Here is a 20,618-nt window from a genome sequence, read left to right on the forward strand (position 1 = left end):
CTGACTGGCTGGTCACCCAAATCTGGTTTTAAGTTTACCATTTTCAGACTGTGTGTGACTTCTCTGTGCCTCAGTTCCCTCATCTGGAATATAGAGTTTATAGGAGGACCTTATGTATGGTTGCCATGAAGATTAAGTAATGTATGTAAAGTGATTAACATCTGACACAGCATCTGATACTAATCATTCAACAAACGGCAGGTGGTGGCTGTTACTGCCACCGACTGCCACTATTACTGCTACAGCTAACACACCCCCAGCGCTCACCCCATGCTGGACCCGTTCAAGGCACTGTGTGTACTTACCTAGTTTAATCTCACAATACTTATGGGGCAGGGGCCATTACTACCCACATTTTCTGATGGGGAAACCAAGGTGTGGAGGCTGAGCCACTGGCCCTGGTTCTTAGAGTGGACAAGTTCAGAAAACAATTTCCATTTCCAGTGGGCTAATGACCCCACGGCCAGGGGTATGTAGGCCAATGTCGACACAATTCTGGTCACACTACCCAGGGCAAGAACTGGACAAACACGGGGGGCAGGGGTCACAGGCCACTCTGGAGGTGCAGAGAATGGGCAGACCTTCCCCTTCTGGACCAAACACACCAACCAAACTTATTAGGTTTTTAGGGTCTATTTACACAACAATAGAAAGGAAAGCCCCAGAGGTGTTCGTGCCTCCTACTGCCCCATGGATCCAGCTCTCTGAATCTGGCACTTTCTGCACATGATCTCACGTAATTCCTGCAACATCACTACCAGGTCAGTTGTGCTGCTCATCTCAGAGATGAGAATATAAAGGCTAAGATCACACAGCTGGATTTAAACGTATCCAGCTCCAAAGTCTGGGCTCTTCTTGGCTACTCACGTGATAGAGTGAACATGCAGTGTGAGGACAGGAAGCCACGACTTCACACCTGTATTGGGCACGGTACAGGACTCAAGGTGAGCACTAGGTAATTCTGAGGATGAGGACCATAGTCTCCCATCCACTTAGAGTCCAGGTAACCCTGGAGAAACTCCGGCAGCTCAAGGGAGGGGGGCCCAAGTACCCCAGGGGTAGAGTGGCCAGCCTGGCAGGGTACTGTACCCAGGGAGAAAAGAATGTGGGTGCCAGGGTCCAGGCAGGGGCTCATTACCCCATACCTAGTGAGCAGGTAAGCCTTGCAGGGACCCCTCTTCAGTCTCAGGAGCTGAGCATGCAAGGCCATTGCTGTCCCAAACCCTTGGAAGTCCTCGGCATAGGAACTGCATACTCACAGAGCAATCAGCTTCCAGCACCCAGGAAAAAGGTCGCCAAGGCAGGCTGGCGGGCTAGCACTCACTGCCTGGGCTGGGGCCCCAGGAAGCTGGGCCTAGTTATTTTTAGCATCTTGGTTCAAGAGGGAGGAAACCCTCCTCCCCACCAGGTAAATGTCAGTGCCACCAGCGGACCCTGCTAATTAAAGTAGCTGGAGCTGAGGAAAAGAGACAGTGACTTGGCCATTTGCCCTCAAGCTCCTCAACCCCCTAGGGCTCTCTTCCTCCACCTCCTTTTCCCAAGCCCTGGCCCCACCTGTCTGGGGGCCCTGAGCAGGAAACCCTGGATCAGTTTCAAAAGGAGCTTGACCAGCAGCCTAGAATCCTGGGCTGGAGTCCTGGCTTGACAGCATGGCCCTGGCCAAGTCTCATATCTCCCTTCTCAGACTCTAGTTTCCTTTTCTGCAAAATGGGCCCCTGCTAAGCCCACCTGATATTACAAGGGTCATGACAGGAGCTAGGGCCACAGAGGAACTCTGCATGAGGGCAGCTTGCCCATTATGCTGTGGGGAGGTTGCAATGTTTTTCAAAAAAGAATTCCAGGCTTCCCCAGTGTCACCTGGGCGGCCTATAGCAGACAGGGCCTGAGCTGGCTGCTGGGAGAATTTGCACAATCCCAGATGCTGGGAATCCAAGAGCTTGTGGCTGCCTGATAGGAGAGAGTGACAGAGAGGCTGCCGTGGGTTAGTGAAAGCTCAGCAAATACAATCTAGGCTGAGCCAAGTGAGGGCCTGTACCTAGAGGGGCACCAGGCACCCACAGGGTCCACAGCAGATCACAGGGCTCACAGGGTTACTACCTCCTCTCTATTGGGATCTGAGCCCACCCGTGGCCTTCCAGAAGGTCATCTACCTGCTCCCTCCCTTCCCCAGAAGCAGGACAGAGAGGGGAAGCCTACCCCAAACTCTTAGCTCTGAAGTGTACTGTGGAAGCTGGACCCTTAGCCCACAGGTGGGTCTGCCCCAGGGGGCCTAATACCCCCTCCATCCTTGTTGGTGAGACTGCCAGCAGACCTCATGAGTTTGAGGTTAACCCTCCCCAGCCAGAGAGAAGCCCTGGGTCTAGCAGCAGTATCCTGAGCCAGCTGCCTGACTCCTGGGGGAGTAGAAAATCCCAGGATCCTAGCACCTGCTCACACCCTCCCCAAAAGTGGACCTTCCACTGAGGCACTGCCCTGCTGTGGCTGCTGGGTGCCTGAAGCTCCAGGGAGATCCAAGGGAAACTGAAACACAGAAGTGGGGCAGTGATCTACTCAGGGGCTTTTAGCAAGTCAGAAACAAAGTGCATACTTCCTTCTTCTGCCACCTGGCCTCTAGGGGGCATCTCCAGCCTCACTGCTTCACTGTCTGATCTCAGTCCCACTGATCTGCCCCAAGTACACCTGGCTCTGGGCCTTGTCCCCACAGGTTCCTTTGCTTGGAGTGTTTTCAATTCAAAGTCACATTCATTCTTCAGGGCCAACTGAAGCTCCACCTCCTCCAGGAAGCCCTCCCTGCTCTCTAGCCACTCGGAGCACCTAGACACTTGTCCCTGGTACCAAAGATCCAGCAGCCATCCAAGCAGCAAGTCACTGGGCACCCTGCTGTGGATTGGTGAAGGGGGCTGACAAGGAATGTGGATGGCCCTTAGTTTTCCAAGTCCACTTTCCTTCTTCATCCCCTTGTATCTTGTCAGCTTTCAAATTGGGCCCTGACTCAGGCTTCACTCAGCTCTCTGGGTGAACAGATGGGAAGAGAAGCCCTAATGGTAGCAGGCTCAGTGGGAGGCAATGATTACAGGAGGTGGAATACAAACCAGGACAAACAGAGCCAGGTCTGAGCCCGCCCTCCACAATTCTCAGTCCAGGTTCTGGGCAGATCCCCAAAGACTCCCAGAACTTCCCTGGCCATACTCCCTGAGGTCCCTACCCCTCTGGGGCCAGTCCTGCCTTTCTGCAAACACCATGCTCCAAGGCTAGGTCACTACTACTGCAGGTCTTGCACCCTGCCGGCAGCTACACCTGTCACACATCCAAAGCAGTTTAGAGTAGCAGTGAGCTCAGCTGAAATCCTGGAGCGCCACACTGGGAGACACTGGGGTGTACCCTCCTATCTCTGAGGCTCAGTTTCTCCATCTGTACTATAAGGGGTTGGGCCAGATAATTTCTAAAGACCACTGCTCCTAAAGGTGTCCAGGATGCTATGATTCAAATAAAGATGCCCTCCTTGCAGCCCCACCCAGTGTCTGCTCCCTCCCTGCAAGTTCACTGAGGCTTTGGACCCAGGGACATAGGGCATGGGTGTGGCTCTCCTCAAACTCCAGAGCTCAGTGAGTGCCTAGTGAGCAAACACCAGCGGGAGGGAGAAGCACCCGGAGGTGAATAACACTGAAGGAACACTTCAAGGCTAGTTTACCAATCCCAGCTTGTCCTGGGAAAGACCCTTTGGTGGCCAAGGTGATGGGTCCCTGGAGTGCACATGCAGCCCTGCACACCTACACAGGTGATCACATACAACTGGCAAGGATCCCCTTGGACCCTGGGAGACCCAGGGAAGGGACCCAGACCTGCCCGCCTCCCGACCCCCACCATAGGAAGGATGCCTCCTGCCTGGCCTGCTCACCTCGTACACCTGCCATGATGATGCTGTGTGACCCTGAGCTGGACTGTGGGCCCTCTGTCCCTGTCACATCACTGAGCAGATTCGTCCATATCTCCCTTCCAATCCAAACAGGGACACAAAAGGTGGCAACGGAGGGTGGCACCTGAGCTCCACACTGGGCAGCCTCACATTTCAGCACTGTGGAAGACTGGCTTTTCTTCTGATAAGGAGATCCAGCCCCAGGTCCACAAGAGACCACAGAAGAACCAGGGTGCTGACGAGGTGGGCAGAGGCCAGTTCTCTCCTCCCAGCCTTCCCAGAGGAGATGCTGCTGCTCCACAGTCCATTTGGGCTCCCCACTCTCCACAGGATCAAGGTCAAACTCTGAGGCACAGCCTTTGAGGTCCTCAGGAGCTACTTCAGCACCTGTGTCCAGCTGTGGCCAAACAAATCTTTCTCTCCAGCTAAACTCCTGATCCACCCCACCGACTTGTAGAGAGACCCTGGAAGACCCCATACCTCCATTCCACTGTGTAGGAACCCAGGCCTCTCCTCCAAGCAGTCTCCGCTGCCTGCATCCTCCAGCATCAGGGAAGAGCTAGCTGATCCTCCCAGCTCCTGCTGCCTTCACCCACTGATGGCATCCACCTAACATACTCTACACTGGAGATGATGATCTTTGCCTGAGGCTGGGCTGTGCACCCAGCTCCTCAAATGCAGATTTACTGTTAGATGCCTAGCATAACACACTCTGGCTGACGAAGTGAATGGATGACCCAGCAAGCTTTAGTAAGTATGAAAAGTGCCTGCCACAAACAGATGTATTGGGGAAGACATGTATTTACAATAGTGTCAGATAACATTGGGCTGAATCCCAACTGTACCAATAGCTCTGTGACCCTGCACATGTTTCTTAACCTCTCTGTGCTTTGAGTTTCCGTGCTCCATGCTCATCTTCACAGTGGGGATACTCCCTCCCAAGCTTCTCTGAGTTGCTGGGGCCCTTCAGATCATTGTGGTTTGTGACCCCCTAACCTGTCCCACCCTTCTGACCAATGAACAATTGCTAGGAGAGGAGCAATGACTTGTCCAAGGTCATAAGGCAGTTCTGCAGCAGGACTGAGGCTTGAAAGAAAGTCCTGCTCAGAGGGTCTGCCAGGACAGCAGCCCCATCGGTTCACATGGACAGTGTTCCACCTCAGGCAGGAATGAACAGTAGGCTGTAGCCTATTTTCAGCCCCAGACTGGGGTAGGGGTTTCAGGGTTAGAGCAGGCTGCAAAGGCTGGGGGTGGAAGGGCCTGGGTTGTAGGCAACACATTCCAGGCAGGGAGAGGGGGCGTGCATTCTCAGCTGGTGCTGAAGACTGACAGGCATGCCACATGGGAACCCTGGAATCCCAGCTCTGCGTAGCCACGGCCAGGCCGTGAGCTGGGCTTGACATTCAAGGTCTTTGCAGCCAGCCCCAAACCTGCCTTGCACCCATGTAACCCTGGAAGTCTGTTGACTGACAGCTTATGGCACATGCTGGCAGCATGAAGCCACAAACCAGGGGCTGAAGGGGCTGGCCAGAGAGTGTGGCTGTCACCTCACATCCCGCCCACAGAGCTCTAATCAACAGCTGTTTGGGATTGCTTCAGATGAAACCCAAATCCAGCCTAACCCCAATCCCTGCTGTCCCCTACATCTTTTTTAAAATGACAGTCCAACCATGTTGCTCCCGTGTGGCCCCAACCCTCAGGGCCAGCTCCATCACTCACCTCCGCCTGCTGGCCCACCATCAATCCATTTGTGTGAGGCACTGACCACATTCCAGGGTCTGTGTGAAGATTTATATGGCTTAATTCGCTGAATTCCTCATCACTCAGTGAGGTAGGTTCTATTGTCCCTACTTCACAGATGAGGACATGAGGCACAGAGATGTTAAGCCACTACTCTGAAGTCACAAAGAAAGGAGAAGCAGAGCTGAGAAACCACAAAGCCTGGGTCCAGGGTTGACACCCTGAGTCACTTCAGTGCCCTTAAGGAGATATCCTTTTACCATGTCCAAGCTTTGCTGAAGCCTTCTCACCTCTGCCTGAAGTGGGACTTGCCCAAGTCTCTGGACCACATACACTTGGCTCCTGTCTACCAGGCTGGGAATATTGGGGCAAATCACCTGCAGGAAGGAGCAGGGCTGGGGGCTTGTCCCGTAGCCAGCTGGGCCTCTGGCTTCTCCAGGCCCTCCTTTGGACCCCAGCCACCTCTGAGGCCTCTCCCGGGCCAGGGGCTGGAGCTCTTTACCAGGGGAAAAGCCAGTCTTCCACAGTACACTGGGGCTTCAGTTCGGGTGGAAGTGCAGCACCCCTGGGAAGGATGTCCAGGAGGTGACAGGTGAGTTGGGCACAGGAAGGTGAGGAGAAATTTGCTAGGTTGATGTAGAAGGAAAAAAAGATCAAGAGGAGGACTTGACTCTTGTGAAGTCCCAGAGAAGTGAAAGCTCATTCACTGGCCCTTCCTCCTACCCCCAACAGTGGGCATGGGAAGCTCCTAGAATCTTAACCAGCTACCTAATGTGCACTGGGTACACTTCAAAGACTCCTGCTGGCCAGGTTTCCAGAGGACCACACTAAGGACATTTTACAAAGGGGTTTCAGAGAAATTACTAGATCTTGCCCACATAGTGGGTCCCAGAGAAAAATCCACCTTTTTCTGGGGGGGGGGGGGGAAGGACACTTTTGCCTGTGAATTCTGGGTCAGGCTGAAACCCAGATAACCCAAGGAACATTCTTGGGAATGCCGTCCAACTTGGAAGGGTCATGCTAGGAAGAAGGAGGGAAGAGAAGAGGAAGTCTTGAATCTGGGGTGCAGCTGCCACTTCTGGGCCATGAGGTCCACCCACTAAGAGCCTCAGTTTTCCCCCTTATAAAGTGGGCATGAAATGACCTACCCCTGAAGGGACCTCCAGGGAGAAAGCTCAAATTCAGGTTTCCAATTACCTGGACAGGAGCTCAGCTCCAACACAAGTGAGCAGATGTCCTTTAGGACATCATCAACCTTCCCCATGCCTCAGTTTCCTCATCTGGAAATTGTTTGGTAAGGCCTCTCCCTCAGGGTTCTTGGGGGTATTTAGTGAGCTCATATAGTTAAGGTGCCAGCCCCACACAAGGACTCCAGTGTGGTTGGTGTCACAAAACTGGTGCCACAGAACCCAACTCTCCAGCAACCAACAGGGAAACCACAGATGGAGCAGGGATGATGCTGACCCCATCAACTGGCTGTGCCCAAGACTCAGAGGGCACCCAGGCTGCAGGGAGCTGGGATGGAGTCTCTAGGGGATGAGGAGCAGGGACTCACAGACATCCCCCCGGCAACACCCACAGTGCCCCCACCCCACCCTGCCCATAGCCTGCTTTCTTCTTATAAAAATAACTGTTCCAATCTGCTAAAGCTCCGAAGAGTCCAGGAACTGTTCTTGGCACTGTACGTTGGTGGTTACTAATCCTCACGACCACCCCATCCAGGAGGTGGGGGCGGTTAGTGGCTGTTCTTGCTTCCAGATGAGGAAGCTGAGGACTGGAAAGGGCAAGAGCTTGTCCATAGTCACACAGCTGCTTCTCAAATACCCTCCTTGACATACATACAGAAGCCAAGGCACAGCCTTTGCTCAGAGCTGCCCAGAGACTGTGGGAGTTGCTGTAAGCTCTTGCAGGGGAGAAGCCAGCGACCCCTAAACAGCCCCTTTTCCTTGGAACATATCTTTCCTTGTGTGTGCATGTGAGCATGTCCCTGTGTGTGTAAGACTGTTATGTGTTATGAGAACTTGTGCTTGTGTATCTGTGTGAAGCATCAACACAAGTCTGCGAATGTGAGCGTGTATGTGCATGCAAGTCTATCTGTGTGCACATGTGAATGTTTGTAACATGACTGAGTGATGTCTGTGTATATATGCACATGAGAGTGCGTCTTTTTGCGCACACAACCATTCATGTTTGTGTGCACATGCACATCTGTTTATTCTTAGCATGCACGGGCAGGTTTATAAGCACACGTGTGTGTGTGTGCTTAAGTATGCAGTGCATAGGTATTCACAGACACAGGTATGACTGTGGATTCAGAGAATTTTTGGGACTTGTACATGTATCTGTAATTCTAGATGAGAACATCATGCCCATGTGCAACAATGCCACCCAAATCATCATCTTCCTTTTCAAAATCTCAGCCTTCTCAGAGACATTCTGGATAACCTGGTCTACCTCCTCCAAGAAACCTTCCTGGATTCTAGACTCCTCACACTCACTCACAGATCCAACATTTATTCCATTCCTCATGTTCCCACACTGTCCTGAAACCGTTCAGTTGAAAATTCTGCCAATTTCCCTGCCTTAGTCTCTTGAGATTCTCACTCCTTATCCATGACCATTTCTCTGGCCCTAGCTGAGGCTTTCGACCTCTTGCTAGGGACCTTGGGACAGTTCCACTAGTCTTCCTGCTTCCAGCTGGGGACCTGCCAATGGCTTTTTCAATGCGGACACCTTTAATAGGTCATTACTTGACTTAGAACCCTCCATGGCTCCCCACTGCCCATAGGGTTTAATTTTTGAGCCTGGCACTTGTGGCCCTTTGTGATCTTTGCATCCCCTTACCAACCTCATCCTCCATGCTGCTCCTGTCTCCCCACAGTGCTACTTACTTTTGGGTCACCTACCCCAGAGAGCCCCCCTCTGACCTGTGAACCCTGTCCACCCCACATATGTGCAATCTCCCTGTTTCTCCTGTAGAGCACAAAATGGGACACATTTTTCCCTGCACCCCTGGGCCTTCCATCAGGCCTGGCATGCAGCAAGTGCTTAACACAAACTTGGGAAACTGAACTTGGGAGGCAGAGGGAAAGCCTTATCCAGCCAACATAACCCTCTTCTAGCAGGGGCCCTGGTGCCACTTCAGGGACCCGAGGCCAGGCCTGGTTCATGTCACATCACACCCATATCCAGACAACCAGGAGTCACTGTCACTTTGTAAAAGCCCCCTCCCTTTGCCTTGAGTTGGACAGGAACCAGAACTGAGGACACCCACGATCACCTTGATGCCCACCCTCAGAAGAGGCCAGCAGAGGCAAAGTCCAGGGACAGAATAGTGCAGGGGTTAGGGGCTGGTGCACTGCTGCCACACCCCCATGGGGGCTCAGCCAGGTGTGTGACCTTGGGTAAGTCATTTCCCAACCACAAGCCTCAGATTTCCTGCCTGTACAATGGGGATGAGAACAGCACCTAATTCACAAGGCTGTTGGGGAGATGAAAAAGTCAATAACCACACAGTACTTAGCACATGGTCTGGCACAGAGTTATGTGCTCAGAATGTTAGAGAACATCACGATTATTATCCTCATGTATGAGAGGAGAGAACTGAGGTTCCCAGCTATGGAAGGAGAGGGCTACCCAAGGCTACACTGGGAGCTGGCAACAGAATCAACCTAAATGTCCGAGTCTGAGCCAGGGCACACTCCCCTCCCCTTCGCCACCACTGTCTGGCTCCCTCTGAGAGGACAAGACCAAGGAAGAAGTGAAAGCATAAATAAGCCCCTTCCCCTTATTCCTCAGTGATGACAGTCTAGCTCCTGGATTTCCAGGCCCCGAAATAGCATCAGCTACCCAGCTGGGCTCCCTACCAGCAGACACACAATGTAAGGGACCAGCCCATGCTGCTTACCTGCCAAGGCCTCTGTCCACGGTCGGGACTTGAGGCTGCCGAGAGTGTCAAGAAAAGGAGGCAGGGGTAAGGAGGGAGCAGCCCCAGCAGTCCAACTTGGCCAAGCACAGCAAAGTCCTGTGGAGACAGAAGAGGGCACAGTGAGCTCTAAGTCTGACCCTGCAGGCGGCCCACAGCCCCCTTCACCAACCTCTAGGTCCCAGCTGTCCAGGCCCCTCTGGCCATCTCCTGGAAGGCTGAGCTGGCCCACAAAAGTAGAGCCACCCTAGAAACTAAGTATTGCTCCCCAAGCCCCCAGTAAATGCCCATCTCCTGAACTTTGCATTAGAAGCCCGGAACCCACCCAGCAGTGAGGTTAGCCCCTCTATACCCTGGACCCCCAGCAGCAGCCAAGCCAGCACAACCCACCACAGTTCTGTGGGCCCAGCCACATAGGCCCTCAGCCTTGGGATGGCTGGGTGCTCGATCTTCCCAGCACCCTTTCCCCCAGCTTGTATCTTTCTAAGCCCCCCTGGCCTTTGAGACTGCTCAGATGCCTCCGTGGAACCCTCTCTGACCTGCCCCTCCTTTCCTTGGGCATCCCCCAGTGGCTCTGGGCCTAGCTGACCATGTGTCCTCCAGCTTTCTAGAGGCCAATGTCCCACCTGGGCAGAGTTGCTGGACAGCAGGAATGAAGCCTAGTTTTTCTCTCTATCCTCTGAAGCCAGCAAGACCATACAACTGCTTGATGTTATGCATGAATGAATAAATGAGTGACTGATAAATGGTGCAGCAAAGGTATTCAGTGAACAAGCTGAACAAAATTGGCTGACACGTGCCTTGAAATCAGGTTTTCCAAGGGCCTCCTGATGCCATTCCCCATTAGATTCTGAAATCCAGGGATCAGGTTGGTGAGAGGAAGGAGACTTGGTGAGGCTGATATTCTTGTCTGTCATTTTATAAATAAGGAAACTGGAGCCCTAAGAGGGGAAGGGTTTCCTCCCATGATCTCGCAGCAAGACAGTGGCAAGGTTGGAAGTAGAACCCAAGTCTCCTGGCTCCACCCACTGCCCAGAGCTGTCTTGGATAAAGGCTGCTATGGCAATCCCCAGCTCCCCTACCCCGGGCGTCAGCTCCTGCAGGCACCTAGCTTCCCTGACTGTTGGCAGATCAGGCCAGCCATGGAAGGCAGCTTCTGGGTACAAGAGAGTGGACAGTAGGAGGACCCTGAGGTAGGAAAAAGTACAGCAGGAGACATCACACTCAGAATAGGGCCATCTGGTCTGATGGCCTTACTTCTCCCAGCCTGGAGGCCTGAGGCTAGGGGTAGACCAAGAGGGGATATTATAGGGAACACCACGGTCAGAGATATCCCTCCATCCATCTTTAGCCTGGGGACTTTTTTAACCCCCCACTAACCACCTCACTCCCCTCCAAGAAGCCCTCTTGGACCTTCCAAATACTGCTAGTGGGGCACACACCACTCATCAGCTTGGAGAAAATAGTTTGGAACTATCTCCCACCCTGCAGCCTAAGAGTGACCCAGCATTTCTACCTCCACAGAAACATGGGCATGTGGTCAACCAAATAGGTATGCTAGTATGTTCACAGCAGTGCTATTAATAATGGCCAAAGAATGAAAACTTCCCAAATAACTATCAACTATGGAATTAGATAAATTGATGTATGCAAGCAATGGAATACCACACAGCAGTAAGAATGAATGATCTGCAACTATATCCAACAAGAGAGATAAATCTTATGAACCTAATGTTGAGCAAAAAACCCAGACACAGTGGATAACCTGCTTAAGAGGTCCATTTAGACAAAGGTCAAGAATAGGCCAAACTACTACTCTGTGCTTGTGATGGACTAAATATGGCCAAAGACTCTTTGCAGCTCCTCCTGTCAAGAGGTGGAGTCTATCCATCGCCTATGAATCTGAGCTGGCCTCCAGACTTGCTCTGACCAACAGGACCTGACAGAAGTGGCATTCTATGACTTACAGAGCCTAGGCCTCAAGAGGTCCTGCTGGCAAGAGGTTTCTGGCCTTGGCCCTGCTGAATACTGCCTGGCCATGGCAGGAAGCCAGTCCACCTTCCTGGGGGACAGAGGAGAACTGAGGCCACCCAGCCAACAGCCAGCACCAACTACCAGATGTGACTAAGGCCTCCTTCGACCTTCCGGTCCAGCCGGCCCTTCAGGTCATATAAGCCCAAGGGAAACCAGAGGACTGCCCAGGCAAACCACAGAATTATAAGACACAGTAAATAGTGGTTCCTTGTTTTAAGCCACTAAGTTTGGGGGTGGTTTGGGGCAGCAATAGATAACTTACAGTAAGCTGTTGAAAGTCAGGATAGTCATTATGCTTGAGGGGGTAGCAGTGACTAGAAGGGAGCACATAAGGGGGTCTGGGGGGCCTGGATGTCCTGCTTCTTGATCTGTGTGATAGATACATGAGTGTGTTCATTGCGTGACAATTTGTCAAGCTACTCTGAAGATATGCACACTTTTCTGAATGGAAGTAACACTTCAGTAGAAGCTAAAACAAACCTGTGGCTCTCTGCCTGCCCAGTGTACCAGATTCAGCCCCGCCCTGGCCTGCCTGCTTCACCTAACTCTTCTCTACACACTCATAGTGCTGTTTCATACCTCTGCACCTGGGATGCTCTTCCCCTTTCTATTGTGCTTCAAGCCTGACGGCAGGTGGCACCTCCTCCTGGAAGCCTTCTCTGAGCAACTCAGGCCTTGCCCAGATGTCTCTATTCATATAGCTCTCTCTCTGGGGTGGGGTCTTCCTGAATGTGAGGTTAAGTCTTTCCCTTCTGTCTCCACAGCTCTTGGAGCTCTCGAAACAGGGGCCCTGTCAGGGACAGATAACACCCTTTTTCCTCTTCCTTAGGGTTGAAACTGATGATTAGAGCAGGATTTTGGGCATTAAGGGGGGACTGGTCATCACAAGTCTCATTCACAGGGCAACACTTCCCTGGACCCGGCCTCTCCCAGATAGATTGAGGACAGGGATAAACTTCAGGTTTCAAAGAGGGTCTACGGAGTGGGGAAGGACCTCAGAGGTCCTCTGTTTTACAGTGGATGATGACACCCATAAAATGTGTACCACTCCTTTTCTCTTAATTATCTATTAAAATAAAACAGCAAGCCTGACTAGCAGTCAGCGCTGCAGCTCTGCCAAAACAAAGCAAATGGCCAGGCAAAGCAAAAGAGAGCCATTGTGCCAGGCAGACAGGCATCGGCTCTGTCTGAAACCCTCCAATCTCCATCAGCACTGAGCCAAAAGGTGGGAGTCCTCCCCTGGCCCCACATCTCTCCTGTGACTGGGGTGGGGTCTCAACTGACCTGTAGTTCCTGGGCCTCGGGCTTGGATGCCCTTCTCTGGGCCCCCTTTTCCATCCTGGCAATTCCAGCTCTGTCCTCAATGGATATGAGACCCACTGTCATCTGAGAGATCTTGCTTAGTTAACAGTCTCTGATGAGACACATTTTTCTCTCCTGTGGGAGGACTGGCCCCACAGGCCAAGACAGCTCTGAGGCCTAGCACTCTGCCTCCCTCAGGGTCCTCATGGTACCTACGAACAGTGTGCCGATGTGCCCACTGCAGTCCACCTGGGGCAGGCCACAGCACCATGTCAGCAGCCTGCCCCTGGGAACCAGCGCCTAGGCCTGGAGAGGAGAGTCCCTCCCACTCCCATGTCTGGCCTCACCCTGAGACATTTTCTCTGAGAGCTCCTTGCCCAACAAAGAGGCACGGATAACCCAGGAGAAGTAGTCTGTCCCGCAGAAGAGGTAACTCCACGCACATAAGGGCAGCCGGATGGGCCTCATCTTCCACAGGTGGGTGTGCTGTCTCACAGATAGAGAGCACAGCATCCCCAGAGGCGTGCAAGCAGAGGGCATCAGCTCTGTGTTGCTCTCGGTGATATACGCATCCAAACTTGAGCTGGCCTCTGTATTTCTCCAACTCCTCTGATGATAAGAATCACCTGGGCTGCTTGTTAAACCCACAGCTTCCCAGGCCTCTCCCCTGAGAATGGAAGTCTGGGTCTGGAATGCAGCCCAGACATTTAAATTTTTAATAAGTCCTCTCAGGTGATCCTTTGCATCTGGAAAGTTAGGGGAAGCACTGGCAGATGACCTTCCAGGTCCCTTTGGGGCCCAAGATTAGTGATTCTGAGACCCCACTCTGCACCCCCACTCCACACCATCCCTACCGCATCTGGAAGACTCACCAGCAGCAAGCTAACTGCATCATTAAAATAAAAATAATTTGAAAGCTTTAGAAGGGGCAAAGATGTCAGGGGGAGGGGGATTCTCGGCCCATGGTGGTACCAGCAACAGCTCCTTCCTAGCCCCCACCCCCACCCCGGGCCCCCCAGAGTCATCCAGGAAAGCTCAGCAATGGCGGGGGGGCGCGGGGGGCGCGGCGGGGGGGGTGTGCGAGAAGTGAGCTGACAGCTGTTCAGCTGCTGCTCAGTGAGACCCGGAAAAGCAATTATCTTGCTCTTAGCAGAGAGGCACTGGCTTTTACCCGCCCCCTCCCTCCTCCCTCCCTCCCACCTTCACACACACAGTCACGCACAGACACACACAGACACACACAGACACACACCCAGGCCCAGATACAGCTGGCTGGCTCTGAACCTGCCTCCCCCACCCCCAGCCTCCAGATTCCTCTGACTCACTCAGCCTCCATCCTCAGAGCACATTTCCAACACTTAAATCATTTAGCCCGCTAAACCGGAGACGGCAAAATGGGTGCTATTTCTTAAAAACATACAGAGAGCGTATTAAATTATTGATAGCCATTAAACAGGGGGAAAAATTAAACAGCTCTCAGCTCTTATCAATCATTCATGCAGTTTCCACTGGGGTGTTTTCTGGAGAGTGATCACACGGCAACCCAGGGAGCCGGCTCCAGCGGCAAGGAAGGCACTGGCTGGATGGAACTGGGGAGCTCCTTGCCCAACAAAGAGGAGCTGGGGCTGCCGCAGCCCCAGCGATCACCCTGGCCACCAAGCCTTCGAAGGGACTCTGGCGCTTGCAAACTCCTGCCTTCCGTGTGGACTCTGGCACTGCCTTGGGGAACCCCCCCCAATTAAATCCAGCCTGCTTTTATTGAGTGTCTACTATGCATCGGGCATTCAGGATACAAAGACACATCAGTCTCAAAGCACTCACACAGGTAAATGTGGGAGCCCTTTTCAGGAAAATGTGATTGCACACATTGTATCAGGAGTCCTAAAGGAAACCCCCAGAGGGTGGCTCAAAGGAAAAGGGGACAGCTGAGGCTGGAGGAGGGACTTCCAAGAAAGGCTTCACCAAAGAGGTAATTCTTGGGTAAAATCTTGCCCAGAGGATAAGTCTGGAAGGGCACTACAGCAAAGCAGTCCAGGTCTGGCCCCAGCAAAGACACAGCAGCCTAGCTGTGTGTGGGTCTCAACACTCCTTCTTGTCCATGTCAGTCGGTGATGGTGTGGGGTTAGGAGCAGGGTACAGTAATGGAGTAGGGAGCCAACTGACACCCCAGCCTCTCTTCCAGCCACTGGTCAAATCCAGGCCACAGGAGGGATGCACTCCAGTGTGGACAAGCAGGAGGTTGGGGTTCACCCCAGCTGCCCAGGGCAGCGGTACCTCCACCCTCGCACAGCAGATCTATTTCCTGGCTCTGACTCAGGACACCTAAGCCAGCATGACGCAGACCATCGAAGCTGCAGGGCTGGGACACTGCTGGTCTCCTGGCCACAGACAGGCCTGGCAAAGCTGCCGTGGGGGGACGGGCTCTCTCCTGCCCTGAGCTGTGCCAAGGACCTGAAAACCAGGGCTGTAGGAGCCAGAGGACACCCGATCCCACCCCGCCCTCCACTTGGGGACTGTCCACAACCAGGGGCCATTTAAGGCTCTGAGGCCAGGCTGAGGCCAGGCTGAGCTGCTGGCTGCTGCGGGGAACAAAGAGACTGAGCCCATGACTGCCCCAGCCCCTACACCGTCCCAGCACACAGGGAGAGAGCCACATTCTTTAATGTCTTTCAGAAGCTCTAGCTTCTCAGGAGCAGGGAGCTGGGAAGATGCCCTGCCAAGTGTTGATAGCACCCTCGGCAGAGAAAGCTGCTGTCACAGGGAAACATTCTGGGGAGAGTGGTTGTTTACCGCCAACGCCTGGGACTGTCAAGAAATAATCAGAAGAAATTAAATTTGCAAAATGAAAGACATAATGGAAGCCCCACCTCCAAGCCCCTGGACATTTTGACCTGGAGGATCAGGCTGTTCTATTTTACCAGGTTTGGGGAAATGTTCCTAAATTTGCGGGGGGAGGGGGAAAACATGTGTCACCAGCCAGGTCTGGGAGACCGGGTCCCTGACCTGTGCCTCTCTGGGCCTCAGTCTGCTAGTTTGCACGTGTGGACTCCGTAAGACCAGGCTGATCTTACAGGACAGGGGTAACCTCCGGCGGGTGGGGGGTGTCCACAGTCTGCCGGGAACATTCAGTTCCTCAAGGCTGCCTCAACACCCCTGTCAGTCCCCCAAGGGCTTGGGGAGACAGGCCTGGGTGAGTATAGAAGTCTTCAGCCACCCTGCTGCCTCTGCACAGCCCTGTGCTCACACCAGGGCCCTGGGCTCTGCTGAGGCCCTGCCAACCCTTGCCTGGACTGCTACACGGGACCCCTTCCCTCTAGTCCTCCTCCACTTGGGTACAGGGACCTGTGCAAGGCTAGAGCCTGAGCTGGCACAGAGCAGGCTGTCAAGGAAGGTGAGCTGACCCACAGAATAGAGATGCAAATGGATAAGTGACCCCCAAACCCAAATCAAACACACCTGTTGAGGGACTAGCCCTGACTCCCCACTGCCAGCACCTCCCACTGTCAAACTTCCAAGGCCTTTAAACCCTTCACCTGTAAGTTGTGTCCATACTTCTAGAAGTCTCTCATAACCTTTAGGCTCCAGCCATACCACAACAACTAACTCAACCTTCCTGAACAATCTCATCTGGACTTTCATGCCCCAGAACCTTTGCATGTGTTACTGCTTTCTCTAACCAACCAAGTCCTGCTGTGGCTCAAGCTCTATTCCCGCCCCTGCCCGCCCCCACCCCCCACGCCCCACCAACCTCCTTGTAACTGTTGCAACACTTTTCACATTATACTAGACTGGATTCTGTTCACATCTGCTCTGAACTAAATGGGGGCGGGGTGGTGGCGCCTGGAACACCAACAGGGTTCCTTCCCTCAGCACTTGGTACTCAGGGTCAGAGAAGGGCCTCAACTGTACTACACTGAAACCAACCACCCCAGCCCCCTGGCCTGCAGCCCAGAATCAGTTCTTCTTAATGGCTAACCTGTGTCTTTCCTGCTATAATTTTGAAAACCATTCCTTGGAGAGTGGGTGAGACGTTCTCAGCCAAGTGAAAGTGAGACTGTACTCTTGGAGCTCCTGGAGCTGAGGGAAGGGGCAGGCTTAGGAATTTCCAGGCAAAGGCCAGCAGAAATTGGCCACAAATGAATCATTAACTCTGGAGTTGAGAGCTCCAAGTGGCTGGTGCCAAGGTCTCAGGCTCTGGCCTGTGTGGGCCACTTGGCCTCGCTTGGCTCAGGCCAAGGGTGCCCGCCCCCCCACCCCATCCCCCACAGGCCATCTGCTTCACCCCACAGCCCCTGGGCATGGAGCGCTGAGGCTGTCTGGGCCAGAAGAGCCCAGATGTCTTACAGGAGAGGGCATGCCTTTTCCCAGGAACGACTCCAAACTTTTGCCCACATACTTCTGTCCTTCTGGAATGCTGTCCCTTCCAGCAAGCTAAATCCCCTGTCCTTCCAGCCTGGCCCACCTCCCTTCCATGCTCATCTGGGCCCAAATGGGCCCTCACACCTCTGAACCCTTACAGTCTAGGCTGAGTCTGTCTGCCATGGCTTGAGCACCAGGGATTCATTTCTTCAGTGAAGCCCCTGCCAGGATGGGGACTTTGCACATCTTCTGGACCCCAGCAGCTGGCATGAGGCAGGGCACAGACCAGAAAGCCCACAAGTGAGGGGGCTGCTCTTAGGTTCAGTCTGCAGCCAGCAGGAGGAAGCACCTAGGCTTATAGGAGGGTCTGCAGTCCTCACCCTCTCAGATGGCACAGCATTCCCCTCTGGGCCTCATTTCAGGCCTCAGGTCAGCTGGAATGAAGTTGAAGCAGGGGCAGAGGTGATTGCTGGCCTCCTACTGGGTAGCCAGGTGGCTGTGGTGGGGCCTGGGATCCTGATTCTCAGGAGCTAGAAGAAGTCAGCATGGACTACCTCCTTCCCCAGGGTGCCATCATGCAGCTGGGAGTGCGATTTCACCACAGCCCATCTGAGCAACTCTGAAGATTCTTCTTGGGAGGGGACTGAGGGAAACGAGGTCTGGAACCATAGGTAATATTGTGATGTGATGTTAATACAGTGTGCACTCTGTGGTCACCTGTGTTGCAAACAGTGTCCACCTGTATGGCAGTAAGGTTGGCAAAACAACAAATTCTGCTGCCTTGAACGCTTGCTTTGTGTCAAATGCTATGCTAAATGCGATACACATTTCCCATGAACCCTTCCACCGCACCACAAGGCACATACTATTAACATGCCCTCCTGAAGGATGAGGAACCCACAGTTCCTAGAGATGCAGGTGAAGATGAAAGTGACCCACCCACATCCCAAGGCAGCTGGGGATTCAGATCAAAGCATCTGACCTGGGTCCCCATACAGAACACACTCCCGTGTGCCTAGAGGCCCTTGTCTCACATTCCCAGAGCTGAAACGAGCATGGTGGGCAGCACCCCACAGCCTCCACAGAGCCCTTTTCTCACCCAGTCCTTGAAACAGTCCAGTGTTTATTACCATTACCATTTTACAGATGGGAAACCAAGGTCTGCTGGGGAAAGAGCCTTGATTTATCTAGCAGCCTATATACCCCTTTACTGCTCACCAACCCCACAAGGAGGCTACTGTTAAAAGCATTGAGAATGGGAGAGACTGAGGGAGCTGCCACTCTGGTGACAGAGCTGGTGCCATGCTGGTGACAGTGCCCTAATCTGCCTGATGCTCAATGGGGCTTCTTCCATAATACAAGACTGTCCCCAAGGCTGGGCACAGTAGGCACAGGCTTGTAGACATGGTGGGAAGTGGCTCAGGAGCACAGCACAGGGCTGGACCAGGTGTTGCGTCCCTCTGTCCCAGCCTCCAGCTATGGGGATGGGCCCGAGATGCTCTGAGGATGAGCTCACCTCCTCACTTCCCTGCAGGACCCCTGGGCCAGGGCACTCTGCACTCAGTTACCATAATGGACTCTCAGTGATGAGCTCACTGGTAGAGGCTGGGATGTCTCAGCCAGCCACACAGGTCACCATGTGTGTACAAGTGTGTGGGTATGTGAGTGGATGGCATCTGTCTGAGGAAAACAAAATGAGGTGGTGGCTGCCTGCATGTATCTGTCACACCCTGACAAGGACACTCACATGTGCATGCACTCACACAGATGCATGGACTCCCCTCACTGGTGTATGCAGGCACCCACACATGTTCACCAGGCACATGGGTTCATCTGCATATATACTCACACCCAGAACAGTGCACACCTGCATTCGGGGTGCTTGGGGACCACTGAGCTGGGACATGGACAGCTCTGATGTGCACGCACACACACAGGGCCCGAGAGAACAGGCGAGGGCAGCAGGTGGGCAAGCAGCCATCTGCAGAACTGTGCAAGGGGCTCCTCACTGCCGCTGTGCTCATGGAGTCAGGCCTGTCCAGAACAGACCCATCCATCAGGAAGCTGCCTGCTGCAAGCATTAAATCATCCCTAGGATGCAGCACTTAGAATGGAGAAAGAGCCCACATCCAGTCCAGGACCACTGTCTGGGTGGGGGTGGATGTGTACCTGGTATTTAGCACCCATGCCACCCAAGGCTACCTCCTTACCCACCAATAAGATCCCTGTCCTTCATGTTTACTAGGCCCTGCTTCCCTCTGGCCTTTCCAATCTACCTCCTTCTTCTGCTCTCATCTGAGACCCCCAAGTTCAGCCACAAGCTGAGCATTGTCCTCCTATCCCCAGTGCTGAGGACTTCTCTCCCAGCAACAAGCACCCCAGAACCAGGGCTGAAGATGGGTGTTGGGGAGAGTCCACTTCTGGGCAGAACAATGGGGTGCTGCTACCAGACCTGGGATCTGGGCCTGGCGCCACTCCCAGCTGCATCTCCTGTAAGTCACCTCCATTCCTGCCTCCCATCCTCCATCTGTAAGTGGGGACTACAAAGGGACCTTCTGGGCTGCTTGCCCTGAGGATCTGCTGCCCAGGGGAAAGATCCTGCATGGATGCTGATTAATTATGACTATTAATAACACAACCATCTGTATCTTGTGGTGAAGCAAGGTGGATTACAAGTAGGCCCCATGCCCCAGCAGCAGAACAAATGGGTCTCTGGGTGGGCTGGGGTGTTAAGGGCAGGCCTGCAAGCAGGTCCATGGTGGTGGTGTGTTAAGGAGGGGATGTTTATACTGCACCACACAGACAGACACAGAGAGAAAAGACAAGACAGGCAGGCAGGCAGACAGACAGATGGCAGAGAGCTGGCTTATCACCTGACGAACAATAGACAATTACTTGCTCTGGGGCAAGATCCTCACTGCCTACCACTGGGACAAACCAATTGGCCTTTCCACTTCTCAACCTTCACTCCACCCTACAGTGGAGTCCATAGGCCTCAGCTGCAGGGGATGACAGGGTGTGGGGGGAGGGAACTATCTACCTCTGTCCAGAGAAGTCCTAGATGCTGTTATCTTGGCACCAGTGCCAGGCAAGTCCCCCTGCACCAGAGCCCTAGGACTGGACCCCGGGGTCACCCCATTTCAAGCCTCTGTGCCCCTGTACACTCAGCCTGGCAGGCCCTCCTGCCCTCAGCAATCCCTGTTCCAATGGCCTTCCTCCGAGGGGTAAGCCTTCTCAACGCCCACTTGTGCAGTGGGACTGACACACACTGTCCCTCCTGCCACCCCTCGTGGTGACTGGTTCACTGCTGACTTCGTCTATCCACCCAAAAAGTTCTCTCTT

At 53.5% G+C, this 20,618-nt stretch overlaps 1 protein-coding gene across 5 annotated transcripts in view; it reads right to left on the bottom strand.

Moving 5' to 3' along the window:
- Positions 1–20,618, bottom strand: part of ZMIZ1 (zinc finger MIZ-type containing 1) — a 227,258-nt gene that overhangs the window by 172,757 nt on the left and 33,883 nt on the right. For all 5 annotated transcript variants that reach the window (XM_045841873.1, XM_045841874.1, XM_045841875.1 and 2 more), the window contains exon 2: positions 9,564–9,680. The gene's annotated coding sequence lies outside the window, so the exon portion shown is untranslated. The remainder of the gene's footprint in view (positions 1–9,563; positions 9,681–20,618) is intronic.

This window comes from Phyllostomus hastatus, unplaced genomic scaffold, assembly GCF_019186645.2.
Source record: "Phyllostomus hastatus isolate PE091 unplaced genomic scaffold, TTU_PhHast_1.1 phas_contig_38, whole genome shotgun sequence".
NCBI lineage: Eukaryota > Metazoa > Chordata > Mammalia > Chiroptera > Phyllostomidae > Phyllostomus > Phyllostomus hastatus.